The sequence below is a fragment of the Sphaeramia orbicularis genome, chromosome 12 (assembly GCF_902148855.1).
Source record: "Sphaeramia orbicularis chromosome 12, fSphaOr1.1, whole genome shotgun sequence".
Lineage (NCBI taxonomy): Eukaryota > Metazoa > Chordata > Actinopteri > Kurtiformes > Apogonidae > Sphaeramia > Sphaeramia orbicularis.
In genome coordinates, this window is record NC_043968.1 from 56,273,993 (window position 1) to 56,288,267 (window position 14,275).

Genomic DNA, 14,275 nt, shown 5'->3' on the forward strand with positions numbered 1-14,275 from the left:
GCAAAAAGCTGACGTCACACATTTAACTTCTTGAAATGTTTATATGCGACATGAATCCAGTTTTCATTGTGGCTTTAAAGTTGAGGTTTCCAGCGGACAGATGGCTGTGAGGTACAAACAACTGAGTGAAGCATGGGGATCAATACGAGCCGGCAGTAACAGCTAACGAACACACACACACACACACACACACACACATTACAGCAGACAAAACCTCTGCTGTACAAGTGGAAAATGTTTTAGCACCAAGTCCAGTTTCCATAACAACGTGGTGGGCAGAGAACGGCTTCGCTGCCACTATTTCCTCTCCCAGAAGGCCACAGTGTGTGTGTGTGTGTGTGTGTGTGTGTGTGTGTGTGTGTGTGTATTTAAATACATGTGGATTAGTTTTAGATCTGTCAATATCTCATATCTATTTTATGTCATTTCACTGTGTAAATAATTGTTGATCGTCTCTAATGACTTTTATTCTGAGCTTGTTTGACTTTTATTCTACCAGCTACTTGAGTTTTAAAACATTCTGTCAAGCTGTTTCTGTGATATCACTTTTTTAACATAACTACACATGATGGACAAATTTTGTTATAGAAACATGTGGATCCATCTGAACATGCTCTTAGTCCTGTTCTTTAACTTCCCTCAAAGCCTTTACTACTTGTAAGAGTGTGAACAGACATGGATGTGAACAGAAACTGAAGTAGTTGGTGGAGGCAGACGCCTGCACAGCCATATTTCTGATGAGGCTCAGGCAACACTTGACTGATCTCTTAAAGTTGAACTTGAATCTACAAGGACCAGGAGCAGCAGACTGATCAGGACCAGGACACAGGACTGAGGCAGAGCCAGAGACAGAGACAGGCAGTCTAAGTCCATGAGGTCAAAAGCACTTGTTCCTCCTGCCCTCCAACAGGAGGTACAGAAACATCAGCTGCAGACTGATAAATGGACTGTGCCCCCTGCCCATCCTTACACACACTCACACACCCCACACTGCTGTGAACTGTCAACAGACAGCCCCCCCAACCCATATCACTGAGTTTCACAGATGGACTGTGCCCCCTTTTCAATCCTGAAACACAGAATACACACACACACACACATCCACATTCAACCCTTTCCATGAGAGGACCACCGCTCATTTGTGTGAATAGTGTTCCATTTTGTAAATTATAATTACTGTGTGGTTTTGTTTTTATTTACCCTTTAAATGCCACTTTTTAAAATTGTCTTTTACTGCACAATTTGCAGTGTCAGGTACTAGTGAGAAACAGCATTTTGTTTCAGCCTGCGTATTTCTATAAATACCATGTGAGAAATACATGTGTTTTTTTTTCCCAATATTTTTTACTGAAGAAAAATAGGACACTTCCAATCACAGAATTACAATGTACCTTCCTTTTTTTTCAAATATAAACATATATGCATATAGACACACATTTACACACACACACACACACACACACACACACACACACACACACACACATATATATATATATATATATATACATATATATATATATATATATATATATATATATATATATATACATATATATACATACATACATACATACATACACCCATGCACACATACACCCATGCATACATAAACAAATGAAAGAGCACTTTAATTAGAGTGTAGCAATAAATAAATAAATAATGTATCAATTAAAGTAAATGTATAATGAAATAAATAAGCTGCACTCCCCCACCCCGAACCCTGCCCCACCTCAGCTCATCCTGACCAGTACAAAGTAATGGTTACTTACGTATTATAAAGTACAACAATAACAGGCGCACATTCAATCGGGCTTTACCTCTAAGTTTGTAAAATAAGAAATAAAGGGTTGCCATATGTGGAAAAACTTGTCAGTACATCTCTCAATGTGAATTTAATTTTCTCGAGTTTTAGAAAAGACATGGTGTCTTTAAGTCACCAGGAGATGGAAGGATATTTAGCAGACTTCCAATGCAACAATAACAAGCGTCTTGCTAGTAACGATGTGTAAGCTATAATATCCTTTTGTGTAGAGTTTAGTGCAAGTGAGGAGTCAGGAATGCCAAATATGGCAATCAATGGGCAAGCCTGCAAATTTACTCCAAGAACAGTGGACATAATGGTAAAGTAGGTAGTCCAAAAACCATTGAGGCCAGGGCAAAGAAAAAACATATGACTAGGGTGACATGGGGAGCCATGACATTTATCACATTTGTCTTCGACTTTTGGATATATTTCAGAAAGTCTTGACTTAGAAAAATGGACCCTGTGTGATACTTTAAATTGAATAAGTCCAAGACGAGCACAAGAAGTGGTAGAGCGTATCCTATCTATAACATGTTCCCAGACCTCTTCACTTAATTGTATTCCTAATTCCCTTTCCCATGCATTCTTAATGTTGGTATCTGACTGACGGCTTAATACCAGAATGAAGTCATATATTTTCAAAATCATTCCTCTCTGATGTGGAGTACATGAAAGCAAGCTTTCCCAAGGCTTCTCCGGAGATACAGAAGGGAAATTAAGGAAACACTTCAAAATTAAATCACGAATTTGAAAGTAACAAAACAAATGAGTAAAAGAGGGGCCATGAAATACATGTTTTTAATGAAAATGGTGAAATAAAGACATCTGGGATATGTTGCATAATCAGTCTGAAGATTGTTTTATTCTTCCACTAATCCAGTTTCAAAGGCAGTCAAATAAAAAAAAAAGATCAAATCAAGACAATCTGTATGGTTTAAATTTCAGTGGTTCAACATGTAAGATTTGTATGCACTAATGTTTTTCCGTTTTACATATGCATCTAATGCGATTTTTACACTTTTGACCATTTTTCCAACAATTACTTGCACTTTGGTGAGGTTGAACAACAAAACAATTAAGTTGAAGCATCTTAAATATAATGCCTAAAGTTCTAAACCTCCAAAAAGAAGGCTCATTTATTTTTGAAAAACCCATTTTTAAATAAGAATTCAGCGCCCTGACTAGGACACATGAGAGTTGTGGTGCAGATCAGAGGTTCAAGTCTACTGTAGAATAAATGTAAATGTACATGTCACTCTGAGATAGATTTAACTTCATGCAGGTTCATCTTCTCTGAATACTTTTTAATTCATTCATGAAGTCCCTATAAACTGCTATTTTTTTCAAATATAAAGCTGAACTGAATATTTTATATTAAAAATTAAACTGATTATCCATCAGGTCAAAGGTTAGATTTAATGGTTCTTCTAGGCTCTACAGAGCATTTTAGCATTATATGGTGTATTACTTTAACATTTACTCTTTTTTCTTTGCTTTCACAGCAAACTGTCACCAACGATCAACAAGCATGTGGTACTAAAGATTAGTCATAATGCTGTGGGATTGTCAATGTGTTGTAAAATACCATGTAATAGAATTTAGAATAGTAGTAAACTGCATAAAATTGCCTGATCACAATCATGGTGTACAAGTCAGTATTGCAAAAAGATACCCCTAAAACCATTCCCAAAATGTTTCTTTGGCCATCTTATTACTAGATCTTGCAATCCTCCAAATTTGAAGAAAATCAGATAAAAACTGATAAAATGGCGACCCAATGAGCGTGAAAACATGTGGACAATTTTATTGTTGTAAGAGAGCAATATTATTGTACATAATGTTTTGTAACACAATAACTAATTACTACTCAACTCCTGTGTCTTTTTTATTACAAAATACACACTACTACACATTACTTTTCATTTATTGATCATTTTTGTTGAACAGCTGTTTGATTATCAATTCTTATTTTCAGTATTAAGACAATCAACCATTTTGTTCTGAAAACCCTTCTTTTACAGCCCTTTAATTGTAATAATAGAATGGGAACCTGTTATTTCAGTATTATTATGACTAAATATGCACAACTAGACAGATTTTGGTATGCTCCCTGGCTGCAGAAAATTTGGGAACTATGTGGTAAACAGATGTTTACGTCGAACCGCATGTTTTCAATGATGCGTTCACCAAAATTCATGTAGTGTTCGTACACCAATATACTTCCATCAATAATATCACGTATATGCCTTGTAGATATATTGTTATAGCTCATTCACAAATGTTTATTTCCTCCTGTACCAGGAAGACTTAGTTACAGATCTAACAGAGATGCCACCATGTGGTAAACCAGATTTCCATTCCAGTTTTGTAGAGTCCGTACACCAAGTAGTGTCCGTACACCATATCAGAAATGTGGGTCTAATTTTATTGTTTCTGTCAATATATGGGATTTTTCAGCAGGCATGCTTTGGACACGACATCTATGCAATAAACAATGCATGATTATCCTGAGTGCTGAAACATTTGTATATCTTTGTAGGCATTAAATATGGAGGCTATTAGGCTGTAGTGTCCGTACACCCAAGAATTTCTGATTTGACAGGGGCAAGCCTGCGAAATTTTTAGTAGACACCATAATACAAAAATATTTTGGACTTTAAAAGAGAAATATCAGACAAATAAAATGGCCTGTCTGATTTTTTGATAGAGCATTATTATTTTTTATCTATCTGTGCACCCTTCCTGTTACCCTTGATTGTGATCAGGCTGAAAAGCAAGTTAACAGCTAATGTTACCTTACAGAATGTATGCAATGCAACTCCTTCAAAAATCGATTCCATACTGCCATACTGTCACTGTTGTGTTTCTGGTCTGGCCTCAAAGTCTTGATCTTTTCCCAGTTTTGATACACTGATCTTGGTGATGCCATAGTCTCAGTTCAGGTGGTCTTCACTACAGCACTACAACAGGCAGTTCTGCTAAACTGAGTTAATGGACAGAGGCTGACTGCTTAACAAAAATAAAATGACTCAAGTCTAAGTGTCTCAACATTTCAATCACTCTGTAAGGTTTCAGGAATAAACAAAATTCAGAAGTGACGCTAGATACCAAAAAGATAACTATCATAAAACACTGCCCTGCCTTGCTTATTAAAACCCAGCCCATGTGCTTGAAGGACATGAGTCATATTCAGTCTCTGTGGTGTTAATATAACAACATCCTTCACATCAGAGGACCACACCCTCACCTCCCATGAGGCAGCTGGACATTTGCAACTGAATCCCTGAATCGTCCCTTTGTATTATATTGTAACCCTACCAATTTATAAAGGCACTACAGCAAATGAACTCACAGTGACCATACTTTAGGCAACAGCAAAATCAAACTCCCAGTAAGGACCATAGGGAATTGTTTTTCCTAGGCTGCATATTGTCAGATGCAATTTTGAGCCAAGAAACAATCCACATTATTTAGTTTATTGATGGTCTCCTGGTTGTCCTGTCAGGTCGGGCTGGCAACACTTGTTTCTTCAATACTTCTTGGTGTTCGTCCCAGTCTGTCCTTATTGAATAGTAATAAACAGCTGCAGCAAAAACATATTATGTCTATGAAAAAAATTGCAATGTCATTTAGAGAACAAGTCATAGCGCTTTAGTTGAGCGGAGATTTTTATGAAATGCACATAAACTGCTTAAAAAAGTTTATCTGTAGTAGGAACAGAACTCTGTCACCTTCCCATCTATTATACCAGCGTTTTAGGACATTATATATGGTCTGTCACTGACAAAAAACAGACAAAGAAATCCCAATGTTTGGAATTGGACATGACACAGAAACTGATTTGGAACGATTCTGTATTTGAACACATTAGGCATCATCTTGCTCTCATTAGTGTACTATTGGACTTAATGCACTTGGTACAATACAATAAGACAGGTTTAAAATGAACCTTTGTGAAAGTAAGATAAAAGATCATTGATGTGTCAGTAATACATACATTTTATTAATACACTTAACACATTTTTACATAAAACTTTGTTAACATAGTACAACATATACTTTTGTCTTAAAATATTAACATAACTAACACATTTTCTAATCTAATTCTGTAATCCCACTAATAAATGATACATTCTCCACATTTTCAAATCTTCCCCATAGATAAATAAAAGTGAAATTCTACTGAGATCAACAAAGTTCACCTGTATCTGTACTGGTAAACCAATACCAATGTTTGTGTCACTATTCCAGATGGGTCACTGTAGCTGCGGTCCATCACAGTGAGGTTCATGGCTGGTGAGTGACTGACTGAGTGACAGACAGATATGTGTTTGTTAAACTTACCTGGTGTCCAAATTATGTCCAGAAAACATTTTGAGTGCACAGGCAATAGCTTAACAGCAGAGATAATAGTTTGACAATCACAATGGACAGAAAGAAAAATCATTCATTCATTTTCTGAACCCGCTTTATCCTCACTAGGATCACGGGGGTCGCTTGGAGCCTGTCCCGGCTACACAGGGGCGAAGGCGGGGTACACCCTGGACATTTCGCCAGTTCATCGCAGGGCTGACATATAGAGACAAACAATCACTCTCACATTCACACCTATAGGCAATTTAGATTAACCAGTTAACCTATCAGTGCATGTGTTTGGATGGTTGGAGTGAGAACATACAAACTCCACACAGAAAGGTCCCACCCCAGTCCACTGGTGCTGGAATCAAACCTAGGACTTTCTTGCTGTGAGGCACAAGTGCTATCCACTGCACCACTGTGTCGCCCAAAAAAACAAAATAAACAACTGGATGAAATTCTGAAAAAACACTGATGCTTAAGCCACAGGAAACAACAGCAGTGACTTCAGTTATCAAGTAAGAAAATGTGGCTTTTGATTTGTATTTAGTGTAGTTGGTTTTTACATGTACATGTTAGTTTTATTCTGAGACACTTAGTAGTTTTAGTTTAGATTAAATTTCATTTTAAGATTATGTGAGTGTTTCAAATATTGTTAATTATGTTTTGCAAAAACACTTTAATCTTGTTCACTATGAACAATTTACAGTATTGGACTATTCATTGTAGTTTTTCTATTCTCTGCTTTTTAGTGTTAGTTCATATTTCATCAGGGGTATGGTATAGTACTGTACTATGTTTCACATACTTTAATAACCCTGGTGAGGTTGAATATTTCTGTGTTGTGCATTGTCTTCATATGATCAACCAATCTAATTTTATTTATATAGTGCTACATCATAACAAATGACACTTTATATTTAGAGCTGGTCTAATCCAGACTCTTAAGCCATAGCCCATGAATACATTTTTAAAAATCCTTTTACTGTTTTATGAATAGTACTTATTTAGTGTTTGCATTATTCTGCTATGGCAGGAGTGAGAACCAAAGAGTTTACTTCTTGTGCTAGTATACTGGATGGAACCGTAAAGTCTACTCTAGAGTTTTATGGGTTTTTGGGTTTGTTTTTTTGTTCTTTTGTTTTTTTGGTATATTATGTTATTATATTACATTATAGCATGCTGTATTGTGGGGTTTTTTTATTTGTAGGTATCAAAAGCGCTAAAATACATTCACAGAGTCCATGTAGTTCTACTTTAAGTTTTTATTACAAAATGAACATGATGAAAAACAGTTTTTTATTTCCTACAAGTACAAATTAATGATGTATTTTTGAAAGGTATCTTATTACCTCTACCAAGGAATGGCGGAGGTTATGTTTTCATCGGGATTTGTCTGTCTGTTTGTTTGTTTGACTGTTAGCAAGATAACTCAAAAAGTTATGGACGGATTTGGATGAAATTTTCAGGAAATGTTAATATTGGCACAAGGAACAAATGATTAAATTTTGGTGGTGATCGGGGAGGGTGACTGATCTGCCTTGCCGGAGGTCTTTCCTCTTTTATCTGCTTTTCTAGTTTCATATCTAATTGTATTCTCCAGGACAAAATGACAAAGCTGATGAGGAAGAACGCTCACCTCAGGAAGGAGCTGATGGACTCCAGATCAGTCTGCATAAGAAGATGTTGCAGATGAGTTGTAAATGGTGGCACGAGAGACTGAACGCAGCTGCATATTGATGGCCAGAATACAAAACCTCCTATCTGAAAAAATCACTTTTTTCAGGAAACAAAAAAAAACATTTAGTTTTATTATAGTATGGTCTTTGCTAAAGATATCCAAGCATATTCTACTGTTCTCAGACTCTCTTTCTATATTATGTGTTAACAATATCTTCCTTGTTCTCACCATTTAATGCGAAAACTCAAAATCTAAAAATTTGCAGATAGGAGGTTTTGTTTTTTGGCCATCGATATGCGAGGTCTGCTGAGGAGACGAGTGAGGAGGGTGATGAGGAAGAGCAAGACATGGAGAAGGACATGGACAAAATACGACACACACAGAAGTATTGAGTATTAATACAAGTGTGTGTGTGCGTGCGTAGGTGTGTGTGTGTGTGTGTGTGTGTGTGTGTGTGTGTGTGTGTGTGCCTGGTTATTTTATCCTGACCTGAACACACACTGACATTAAAACGGATGTACAAACACACTTTTTGAAGGTTAAGACTTGGTTTTAGGTTAAAATGTCACCACACACTTTTTCTACAGACTTGGTTCAGGTTGGAATTCGAGAACAATAAGGCTTTCACTTGGGCTTTTTTTCTGATGTGACTTTTGTGCCTTTGTTTAATTGTAAACAGTGCAGCAGAAACAGGAAGTGTGGTAACAGAGTTTGAATTAAAGTCAGCAGAAGTTGTAGCTCAAAGGGAATCAAACCAGGACCCACAACCAACATTTGTGTCTGCGTGACTTAGACAGACTCCAAACACTCTGTCTCACAGGTGTGTTCATTAAGGTTAACGTCACAGGTGCTTTTAGTATTTTACTTATTTACTCAGGTTTACACTTTCTTCTATTTGTGTGCAGGGTTTTTCCTGGCGTGAAATGGGGCAGAGGTGGGATTTTAAAGGCGATGAAAGCAAAGACATCATTTACATTTAGTTTAGTTTTTTAGTTTTAGTTTATTACTTCATTGTGTCGTGGACAATCCCAATTAATGAACTGTATCAATAACAGTAAAAAGGGGCAGCTTTAGCCAACATGGCTAGTATCCCCCTGTAGTTGCCAGCCTGATGACAATAGGCACCCTAAAAAAACAATATATTACAGCACATTGATTAAAAAGACAGAGTTAAGACAGCTAAGAGATAAGATAAATCAATAAAGATTAAAAAAAAAAGATAAAAGAAAAAAGAGAACAGTGAAGCATCAGTACAATCATACAGAAACAGCACATGTAATCCAACCATACAAAAGCAGCACATACAATATTTGTCAGTCATTTGTCATTTCATATAGTAGAGAATGACAAATATACAGTACATATAGTATATATACTTGTCTTGTTGTTGCTTGCACATGTATGTTTGGTTGCAACCTTTTCTGAAACCCTGTCAACCATGGTACTGCTTGTCTTGACCAAGAAGCTCTTGCAAAAAAAAAAGATTTTTAATCTCAGTGAGTCTGTCCTAGTCAAGTAAATGTTAAAAATGTTTATGAGAACTGTCTCTTCTAGAGGCCAAAGGAAAGACCACTGCCTGCTGCGGGTTTCTGGAATTCTAATAATTATGACTGAAAAATTACAATTATCATATCATAAAAATGGTGATATTGATACTTTAGCAGACAAACACTAGGTTAAGTGAGCAAAATAAAGTTGAATATAACAGATATAGTGATTACAGATTAACAGATTATTTCCCTGGCTGTAGTTTAGACAGACAGCATCATTTATTGGAGTCTTGAAGATAAAAATTGGATAGAGGACCACAATACTGGTGTGATGTCACAATGAAACAGAATGACAGAAATCCAATGACAGCAAGACAAGAAATGGCATTTTTATCATCAAGGCACTAATCAGAGTTCTGTCAAGAGGAGATGGCACAAAACTTAAAGAGGGGCCACTATATAAATCTATATTTAGGAAAAAGCTGAGAAATGGACTTTTTCAGCAAAATATATCATTAATTAACATAAAAACAAGCATCTATGATTGCTGTTATTTATCTAACTCCATGGGTTTTTTGGTGAATCAACACTGCAGAAGATGATGGTGTTTCCACGGTAACTACGGAGCCTCTGAACGTCCAAATGGGTCATATCTGATGACCATGAAAAGATGACAAACTGCAATTTGCCTCAGTTTTTTTTACATGTATTGACAGAATTAGTGGTCAAGAAGTTATTAAACATTTACTACTTTGTGTGTATACATAAATATCTATTTATGCATAATTTTCTTTGTCTTATGTCCTAAAAGTGTGATTGGCTATGTGTACAAACTTGTTAATATCATTATTATTATTACCCAATTTTTTTTTTACTTATTTACGGCCTGATTACAATCAACGGTACCAGAAAGGGTGCACATATAGATAAAAAATAATAATGCTCTATCAAAAAATCAGACAGGCCATTTTATTTGTCTGATATTTCTCTTTTAAAGTCCAAAATAGTTTTGTATTATGGCGTCTACTAAAAATTTTGCAGGCTTGCCCCTGTCAAATCAGAAATTCTTGGGTGTACGGACACTCCAGCCTAATAGCCTCCATATTTAATGCCTACAAAGATATACAAATGTTTCAGCACTCAGGTTAATCATGCATTGTTTATTGCATAGATGTCATATCCAAAGCATGCATGCTGAAAAATTCCATATATTGACAGAAACAATAAAATTAGACCCACATATCTGATATGGTGTACGGACACTACTTGGTGTACGGACTCTACAAGACTGGAATGGAAATCTGGTTTACCACATGGTGGCATCTCTGTTAGATCTGTAACTAAGTCTTCCTGGTACAGGAGGAAATAAACATTTGTGAACAAGTTATAACGATAAATCTACAAGGCATATACGTGATATTATTGATGGAAGTATATTGGTGTACGAACACTACATGAATTTTGGTGAACAACGCACCATTGAAAACATGCGGTTCGACAAAAACATCTGTTTACCACATTGTTCCCAAATTTTCTGCAGCCAGGGAGCATACCAAAATCTGTCTAGTTGTGCATATTTAGTCATAATAATACTTAAATAACAGGTTCCCATTCTATTATTACAATTAAAGGGCTGTAAAAGAAGGGTTTTCAGAACAAAATGGTTGATTGTCTTAATACTGAAAATAAGAATTGATAATCAAACAGCTGTTCAACACAAATGATCAATAAATGAAAAGCAATGTGATGTGTGTATTTTGTAATAAAAAAGACACAGGAGTTGAGTAGTAATTATTTATTGTGTTACAAAACATTATGTACAATAATTTTGCTCTCTTATAACAATAAAATTGTGCACGTTTTCACACTCATTGGGTCGCCATTTTATCAGTTTTTATCTGATTTTCTTCAAATTTGGAGGATTGCAAGATCTAGTAATAAGATGGCCAAAGAAACATTTTGGGAATGGTTTTTGGGGGTATCTTTCTGCAATACTGATTAATAACTGATGCAAATATACTTGTTCACCTTGATTGTGATCAGGCCGTTACTTTATTTATTCTACTTTTTTTTTTGCTTTCTTTTTCTTCCTTTCAGTGAGCATTAAAAAAAAAATAAAAGTGCACTTTGTACTACTGACAGACTACTGACTTATTCATATTTTTCTAAATAAAAATTTGAATGAAAAAAAAAAAAAATTTACATCAGTGGATGCTATTAATCAATGGTGGTTGTTTAGGTCTTTGAGGGTTCATCCCCAGTTGTCATTTGTCGTCTGGAACGGTTTCTTCTATTGTGTCATTAACAGGACAAACTTTCAGCTCAGGATCTTGTTAATAATTTACTGCTCTGTTCTGCTTCTTATTTCCTTTCCTCTGTCTGAATTTCACATGTTACCACAAACACATGACTGCAAACAACCTCAACATCAATTGTTCTAACCATTTCTGATCACATCTCCCAGACCAGATTCAAAGAACCGTTGGAGGGCTTGGACTGGGTTTCATTTAGAGTCAGGCATGTCTTTGTGATACTAAACAGCTCAGGAATGTATTATGTCACTGAGACACGAGGCATCAGGACAAACATGTGGTGAGTGGAAGTCGGATGTGTGTGGTATGAGGATAATGGACATGCCGAAGCCAGAGCCACGCCCACCAGTCCAGACAGTGTCCTCTTCACTGAATTGAGACGCTCCAGAAGGCAAAACAAACGCCCCCCGCCCAGAGGAAAGAGGGGGGTGGGTGTTAGATAATTAGAGGGAAAGCCTGGCAGGGTGCCCGATAAACAGTTGGAGCAGGCGGGGGGAGGACGCTGGCCTGTGGACAGGAAGGGCACGGTCCTGGCATCCAGGAACAGATGTAGGACAAGCACTGAGAGCAGCTCTGAGTGGACTGTCCTGATGAAAACAGAGGCCCATTAAACTATCTGCTGTGGTGGAAAAATTTACTTTTTATATTTTATACTCTTTTAATATGTTATACTGTTAAGTACATGCTGAGTCATTGTTATGTGTGATGTTTACCACTCTGTAGCAACCCCGACTTGGGGACGAAGTTCTTACCTTGAGTTGAAACCCAAACACCTAAATGTCTGAATGTGTAGATAGAGGATGGCGCCTGTATTCAAGCAAGGTTAGAGTGAAGAGGTCCTCATGACCTCTTCACGGAGCAGAGAAGGAGTAGTATGGGGTGGTACGATGTACGTAAGGAATGACAGCATAGTTTGAGGGGGTTGGATTTGGTTCTATATAATCTTTAGTTTTCTCTTGTTTAGGCAGACTTCATTTACAGAGCTTTGTCTGTGATTGATTTCTCAATAAATGCATTTATTATTTTAACTCTAACTTTCTCCCTTTTTCTTTGTGTGAGTTAACAGTTGAACGGTAAATTTCCACGACAAATTGGCGTTGTCGGCAGGATTCCGTGAGTGTGTTCGGACGGGGAACGGAGATTGGTGGACTGATCATCCTACGGGCCAAAAAGCGGCTGTAGCCCCGTGGTAAAACGACACCGCGGACGGGGGACCGGCTCCGAGCCCCGCCCGTCTCACCACTGGAATCTAGACTGAGTTCAACGACACAACACACGGTGAGAAAGTTACAGTTGGGGGTGGTGGGGTACTCCCTGTGGTCCAAACTCACGTCACTGGGCACGTCACTGAAATAATAGTGGTGTGCGATTCGGGTTTATATATATATTAAAAAAAAAAAAAAAAAAAAAAAAAAAAAAAGAAGAGGGAAAAATATATATAGACCTGAGTCGGGTTGCTATTGTATGCAAATACAATAGGGTACAGGCGTTTTTGTGAGATTTTTTCGCCTTCAACCAAAAAGAAAATCGTATAAGGTTGCTATGGTAGGCAAATGCAATAGAGTACAGGTGTTTTTGGGAGATTTTTTCGCCTGCCTTCAACCAAAAAAGAAAAATCGTATAAGGTTGCTACTGTATGTAAATACAGTAGGGTAAAGTTTATAACAAACTTGTAAGCGTTTTAAGTGATTTTTTCGCTGACAACTGAAAAGAAAAATCAAAAGGGTTTTTTAGTATTTTGTTCGCCGAGGAACAAAAACCGCTTAGGAGACGTTCTAAGTGTAAACATGGGAAACCAGCTGGTGAAAAGTGGCGGGGGTGTGGACAGGGAGGCCCCAATTCCAAAAATGATGAGTAAAAAATATGGGGAAATTGTGCTTGACTGTGCTGATTATTGGGTAAGCATGGGCATTTTTCCTAAAACGGGGACTTTAAGCATACAGAAGTTGAATGAGATGAAGGAAAAATTAGAGAAACAGTGGGAGGCTAAGAAAAAAGATAAGCGAATCAAGGTTAAGGATTATAAACAATGGGAGTCTTGTAGCAAATGTGTTGGAATGTGGTTGGAGGAGGCTGAGTGTAGAGATAGGAGAAAGAATGGTAAACAATTGGCAGGAGCGGGAGATGAAGGCGGGGCCGTGATAGGTAGAACAGACAATGCCTCGGCTCCGCCGCCGCTTTACAATACACTGCTTTCCCCTCCCCCTTGTGTCTCTGTGCAGGCTGCAAAGGTGGACCCGGATCTGGACGTCTGCCCGCCGCGCCGCCCCATCAACCCACATCCCCTCCAGGTTTTCTCGGTCGATACCTCCCATCCGGTACCGACACCACGAGCCCCCAGGGCCGGGGTCCTCCCATCTTCTCCACTGCGCATGCCCGACTCGACTGACCCCGCCCTGATGGGTGGGGCTGCTGATGAAAGTCTGACGTCTAAGACAAGAAGCGGAAGAGCATACCACCATGAGGGAGGCCCGGCGGGGCCTTCGACCTCACAGATGCCCATGGTGGAAGTCAGCGGGCCGGACGGGCCCATCTTGGTGTTCAGACCATGGACATTTGCTGACCTAAAGGAGAACGCTGCTTTTCTGCCTAATCCAGTAGATGACGGTGCGAAGTTCGCCACTGAGCT